Source organism: Rhinoraja longicauda, chromosome 3 (assembly GCF_053455715.1).
Source record: "Rhinoraja longicauda isolate Sanriku21f chromosome 3, sRhiLon1.1, whole genome shotgun sequence".
Taxonomy (NCBI): domain Eukaryota; kingdom Metazoa; phylum Chordata; class Chondrichthyes; order Rajiformes; family Arhynchobatidae; genus Rhinoraja; species Rhinoraja longicauda.
In genome coordinates, this window is record NC_135955.1 from 2,701,269 (window position 1) to 2,708,409 (window position 7,141).

At 52.1% G+C, this 7,141-nt stretch overlaps 1 pseudogene; it reads left to right on the plus strand.

Moving 5' to 3' along the window:
* The first annotated feature begins 1,559 nt into the window (after positions 1-1,559).
* LOC144592518 (5S ribosomal RNA) lies at positions 1,560-1,680 on the plus strand (annotated as a pseudogene).
* Positions 1,681-7,141: the final 5,461 nt, after the last annotated feature.

Sequence of the window (7,141 nt, forward strand, 5' to 3'; positions counted from 1 at the left end):
TTTGATTTCCGGAATCAGCAGTTTTATTTGGAAGGTTGCCTAAAGGTTGCCACATCAGGTTAGAAATCAGTCGGAAAGTCGGGCTGGGTATCGGCAGAAATGACAGGATGCTCAACAGAAAGACAGATGAGTCTCAGTTTACTCTAGTTTTAGAGATAAAGCGCGGAAACAGGCCCTTTCGGCCCACCGGGTCCACGCCGCCCAGCGATCCCCGCACACTAACACCACCCTACACACACTAGGGACAGTTTACATTTATACAATACAATACAATACAATATATCTTTATTGTCATGAGATGCTGCCTGACCTGCTGAGTTACTCCAGCACTTTGTGAATTAATACCTTCGGTATGGGGAGAAGGCAGGAACGGGGTACTGATTGAGAATGATCAGCCATGATCACATTGAATGGCGGTGCGTACAGGCTCGAAGGGCCGAATGGCCTCCTCCTGCACCTATTGTCAATTGTCTATTGTCTACAGGGGTACAACGAGATTGGGAATGCGCCTCCCATACGATGCAATAATTTAATTAGCTGGTCAGTATTAATTTTAATCAATAATACCAAGGCAATTTTACCTATAAACATGTCCGTCTTCCTCTCGCCCCCTCCCCCCCCCACGCCAGTTCCCCCTCCCTCTCGCCCCTCCCCCCGACGTTGGATCCCCCTCCCACTCGCTCCCTCCCCCCACATTGGATCCCCTTCCCTCTCGGCCCCCCCCCCCCACTGGGTCCCCCTCCCTCTCGCCCCTCCCCCCGACATTGGATCCCCCTCCCTCTCGCTCCCTCCCCCCACATTGGATCCCTTTCTCTCACGGCCCCTCCCCCCGACGTTGTATCCCCCTCCCTCTCGGCCCCCCCCCCAACTGGGTCCCACTCCCTCTCGTCCCCCCCCCACATTGGATCCCCTTCCTTATCGCCCCCCCCCCCACACCGGGTCCCCTCCCTCTCGCCCCCCCCCCCCACACCGGGTCCCCCTCCCTCGCACCCCCCCCCCCCACCCACACCGGGTCTTTGGAACGCAGGAGGAAACCGAATATCCCGGAGAAAACCCACGCAGGTCACGGGGAGAACGTACAAACTCCGTACAGACAGCACCCATAGTCGGGATCGAACCCGGGCCTCCGACGCTGTAAGGCAGCAACTCTACCGCTGCGCCACCATGACCGCACTTGCGACAAGAGGGCATAGATTTAAGGTAAGAGGGGAAAGTTTGAAGCAGGTTTGTTTACAAAGTGGGTGGTGGGTGCCTGGAAGGTGCTGCCAGGTCGTGGTGGTGGAGGCAGAGACGATAGCGGTGTTGACGAGGCTGTTGGACAGGCACACGGATATGCAGGGAGTGGAGGGATATGGATGATGTACAGGCAGAGGAGATGAGATTAACTTGGCATCTTGTTCAGCACGGACCTTGTGGGTCGAAGGGCCTGTTCCTGTGCTGTACTGTACCACACTCTACACATGGCTGCAACCTGCCTCTACCCTTGGCTGAACCCCTGCCCTTGCTCCAGTCCCACGACCACCTTTAAGTCCTTGGCAGCTCTGTTGAAGACCTCTCCAGCACAAGGCCACACTAGCCCGAACACACCAGAGATCTCGTCTGATCTCGGAAGCTAAGCAGGCTCAGGCCTTGTCAGTACTCGGATGGGCGACCGACTGGGAATGCCAGGTGCCGTAGGCTTATCTGGGCGGGCACGGCGGCGCGGCGGTAGAGTTGCTGCCTTACAGCGAATGCAGCGCCGGAGACCCGGGTTCCATCCCGACTACGGGCGCCGTCTGTACGGAGTTTGTACGTTCTCCCCGTGACCTGCGTGGGTTTTTTTTTCCGAGATCTTCGGTTTCCTCCCACACTCCAAAGACGTGCAGGTTAATTGGCTGGGTAAATGTAAAAATTGTCCCTAGTGGGTGTAGGATAGTGTTAATGTGCGGGGATCGCTGGGCGGCACGGACCCGGTGGGCCGAAAGGGCCTGTTTCCGCGCTGTATCTCTAAACTAAACTAAACTAAACTAAACTAAAAATATACGCCTGAGAACTGTGGTAATGAGCAGGTTTGGGCTTTTTCAGTGAATGTTCCCTTTCTCTTAATTTTATTTGTTTCTCCAATTTCTCTATACCAACCAACGTTGCCTGGCCTTTTTTACTTCCCATTATAATTTTGCTGTCTGCTCTGCTACTTGTAAGAGCACCCACAGACCGTTTACAGAATCCTGACGAGGTGTGCTGTCTGTACGGAGTTTGCACGCTCTCTCCCTGTGACCACGTGGGGTTTCTCCAGGTTTTCTCCAGGTTTCATCCCACAGATAGCGAAGATGGTTGGGAACGATTGCAGCAGGATCTGGATCGGTTGGCCGGATGGGCGGAGGAATGGTTGATGGGATTTAATGCAGAGAGACGCGAGGTGTTGCATTCTGGGCGATCTAACATGGGCAGGACCTACACAGGGAATGGTAGGCCTCTGGGCAGTGTTGTAGAGCAGAGGGATCTAGCAGTGCAGGTACATAGTTCCCTGAAGGTCGAGTCACAGGTGGATAAGGTGGGCAAAAGGCCTCTTGGCACATCATATCATATCATATCATATCATATATATACAGCCGGAAACAGGCCTTTTCGGCCCTCCAAGTCCGTGCCGCCCAGCGATCCCCGTACATTAACACTATCCTACACCCACTAGGGACAAGTTTTACATTTACCCAGCCAATTAACCTACATACCTGTACGTCTTTGGAGTGTGGGAGGAAACCGAAGATCTTGGAGAAAACCCACGCAGGTCACGGGGAGAACCATCGGCCTTCATCATTCAGAGTATTGAGCATTGAAGCTGGGAGGACACGTTCCAGTTGAATAAGACGTTGGTGAGGCCGCATTTAGAATATTGTGTTCAGTTCTGGGCACCATGTTATAGGATAATTGTTGTCAAGCTGGAAACGGTTCAGAAAAGATTTACGAGGATGTTGCCAGGACCAGAGGGTGTGAGCTAGGGGGAGAGGTTGAGGAGGCTGGGAGCGCAGGAGGGTGAGGGGGAATCTTATAGAGGTGTATAAAATCATGAGAGGAATAGATCGGGTAGATGCACAGAGTCTCTTGCCCAGAGTAGGGGAATCGAGGACCAGAGGACAGAGGTTTAAGGTGAAGGGGAAAAGATTTAATAGGAATCTGAGGGGTAACTTTTTCAAACACTGGGTAGTGGGTGTACGGAACGAGCTGCCAGAGGAGGTAGTTGAGGCTGGGACCATCGCAATATTTTAGAAACAATTGGACAGGTACATGGATAGGACAGGTTTGGAGGGATATGGGTCAAATGCAGGCAAGTGGGACTAGTGTAGCTGGGACATGTTGGCTGGTGTGGGCACGTTTGGCCATAGGCCCTGTTTCCACGCTATCACTATGACCACGACTCAAAAATGTGCGAGTTTGTAGGTTAATTGGCTTCTGTAAAGAAAAACATTGTCCTTATTGTGTAGGGTAGAAGCAGTGCGAGGGTGATCGTTGGTCGGCACGGCCTCAGTGGGCCGAAGGGCCGAAGGGCCCACCTCCATGCTGTATATCTCTAAATCATCTGTTTATAGATAAATAGACTATGTGGACCCGTTGGGCCCAGACCTCACATGCATTGGTGCAGCACCCTCTCCTCTCCCTCCCTCCCCTCCCTCCCCTCCCCTCCCCTCCCCTCCCCTCCCCTCCCCTCCCCTCCCCTCCCCTCCCCTCCCCTCCCCTCCCCTCCCCTCCCCTCCCCTCCCCTCCCCTCCCCTCCCTCCCCTCCCCTCCCTCCCTCCCTCCCTCCCTCCCTCCCTCCCTCCCTCCCTCCCTCCCTCCCTCCCCCTCCCCCTTCCCCCTCCTCCCACTCCCGTCTCCCCCTCGCCCCCTTCCCCTCCCCCTCCCCTTCCCCTCCCCCTCCACTCCATCCCCTCAACCCTCCTTATCCCTCCTCCTCCCCCCTCCCCCCTCCCTCCCCCTCCCTCCCCTCCTTTTAAACTTTAAAATCTGAATAACTTTAAAAATATAACACCGATTTCAATAAAACTACTTGCATTATCACTAAAGTGACAATGGTGAGTAAGGTGGGCCTTAGGTGGGCCTCACCTAAGTGGGTCAGGCAGCATCTGTGGAGAACGTGGACAGATGCATTTCGGGTCTAAGCATTGTCTGGCCATTTTCACCACAGATGCTTCTGACCCACTGAGTTCTCCAGCGCGTTGTGTTTCACTTATCTTGTTTACTCTTATTTTCTATTTTCTCCCTCTGGGTTTTTTTTCCATTGGGTCATACGAACTGATTTACATTACTTGTTTTTCAAACCCCACCTAATTACGCCATGAAATTTATTTTAGCAACGTTATGAGCCCTTTCCCTTTACGACCAAATCACACAATTCAGGTCAACCACTAAAGAGTGGCTTGGTGTCAATGAAGAGAGGTCACTTAGCCTAGATTCATACAGCACCAAAACTGGCCCTTCTGCCCAACCTGCCCACGTCTACCAAGTTGCCTCATCTAAGCTAGTCCATTTTTCTGCACTTGGCCCATATTCCTCTTAACTTTTCCTATCCATGTACCTGTTTAAACATAATCAAGGGCCTATCTTGTTCTATCTTCTCCCTGCTCCTGTCTGGCAGAAGTTTGAAAGCGCGCACCGCCAGACTCAGGAACAGCTTCGTCCCCTCTGTTATCAGGCTTCTGAACGGTCCTTCCATAAGCTAGGGCACTGTCCGATTCACCTCTACCCCATTGTGGACATTGGACTCTGTCTGTGGAACTGGTGCGCTACAATGCTGAGGACTCTATTCTGCACTCTGTATCTTCCCCTTTGCTCTGCCCATTGTTCTTGAGTTTGACGATTGTGTGTTGTTATCTGATCTGATTGATATGTGGTGAATCTGTGCAATTCGTTGCCACAGACAGCTGTCGAGGCCGAGCCAATGGATATTTTTAAGGTGGAGATTGACAGATTCTTGATTAGCGCGGGTGTCAGGGGTGGTGGGGAGAAGGCAGGAGAATGGGGTTGTGAGGGAAAGATAGATTAGCCACGATTGAATGGTGGAGTAGACTTGATGGGCTGAATGGCCTAGATCTGCTCTTGGTTTAGTTTAGTTTAGTTTAGTTTAGAGATACAGCACGGAAACAGGCCCCTCGGCCCACCGAGTCCGCGCCGACCAGCGATCTCCGCACACTAACACTATCCTGCACACACACACTGGGGATAATGTTTACATTTGTTACCAAGGCAATTAACCTACAAACCTGGACGTCTTTGGAGTGTGGGAGGAAACCGAAGATCTGGGAGAAAAACCCACGCAGGTCACTGGGAGAACGTACAAACTCCGTACAGACGGCGCCCGCAGTCGGGATCGAACCTGGGTCTCTGGTGCTGCAAGAACTGTGAGGCAGCAACTCTACCGCTGTGCCACTTAGAACTTATGAACTTATGGGTAGCATGCAAAATACAGATATTCACTGTACACAATTCACAAAGTGACATTGATAAACCTACACCTGAGCCTGAATTTATTTTTCATAAACAACAATCTGTATTGGAAGCATGATCATGAGGGACCCCTACCACCCCAGCAACGGACCGTTCCAGCTGCTACGGTCAGGCAAACGCCTCCGCTGTCACGCTGTGAAAACGGAGAGGATGAGAAGGAGTTTCTTCCCACAGGCCATCAGGACTGTTAACTTTTATAACTCCAGGGACTACATTTTGTATTAACTTTAATTTATATGCTGTAACTGTAATTCTTTTTTGTGCACAATCCGCAGGCATTGCCACTTTCATTTCACTGCACATCGTGTGTGTGTATGTGACAAATAAACTTGACTTGACTTGACTTGACTCGTAAAGGGTCAGGTTCCTGATGCCAATGTAGAAACAAGGAAAATAGGTGCAGGAGGAGGCCATTCAGCCCTTCGAGCCAGCACCGCCATTCAAAACGATCATGGCTGATCACTCTCAATCAGTACCCCCGTTCCTGCCTTCTCCCCATACCCCCTCACTCCGCTATCCTTAAGAGCTCTATCCAGCTCTCTCTTGAAAGCATCCAATGAACTGGCCTCCACTGCCTTCTGAGGCAGAGAATTCCACACCTTCACCACTCTCTGACTGAAAAAGTTCTCCCTCATCTCCGTTCTAAATGGCCTACCCCTTATTCTTAAACTGTGGCCCCTTGTTCTGGACTCCCCCAACATTGGGAACATGTTTCCTGCCTCTAATGTGTCCAACCCCCTAATTATCTTATATGTTTCAATAAGATCCCCCCTCATCCTTCTAAATTCCAGTGTATACAAGCCCCAATCGCTCCAGCCTTTGGCTGATCGTCCGCAAATCAGTGCCCCGTTCCTGCTTTCTCCCCGTACCCCCTGATTCCGCCAGCCCTGAGATGTGTACTCCCACCTCACACCCAGTCACGAGACAGAGAGGCTAATCTGTCCGCGCCCTCGCGTGATTGATGCAGGTTCCCTCTGCACGTCGACAACAAAGGACATCAGGAATAGGCATCGCAAACAAGCAGGCGTCACCCGGCAACCGGGCACCTCGTGGGACTGCATTAGCAGCGAAAGTCACGCACAGCTCACCCTCACCAACACTCCCCTGCGCTCACCTGACCCACGACCAGCTTCATTAGTTAATATTTTCACAGCAATAAAGGCCGTTGCCAAAGCACAGACCCAGCCTGCAAGCCAAGTGCTTGCCAAGGCAGGATTCCCGTGCACAAATGTTGCAATTTAAGATGCCTGAGGGGCGGCGGGGGTGTATAGAACGGGCTGCCAGAGCAGGTAGTTGAGGCAGGTGCTATAACAACAGCAGTCTGAAACATAGAAACACAGAAACTTAGGTGCAGGAGGAGGCCATTCGGCCCTTCCAGCCAGCACCGCCATTCATTGTGATCATGGCCGATCGTCCCCAATCAGTAACCCGTGCCTGCCTTCTCCCCATATCCCTTGATTCCGCTAGCCCCTAGAGCTCTAACTAACTCTCTTTTAAATTCATCCAGTGAATTGGCCTCCACCCGCCTTGTGTCAATTGCAAATGTCATTTCAATGCTGTTACTGTCACTGCCTCAACTACCTCCTGTGGCAGCTCGTTCCATACACCCACCACCCTCTGTCTGGAGACATATTGCTCCACACCAAAGCCCTACATAAGA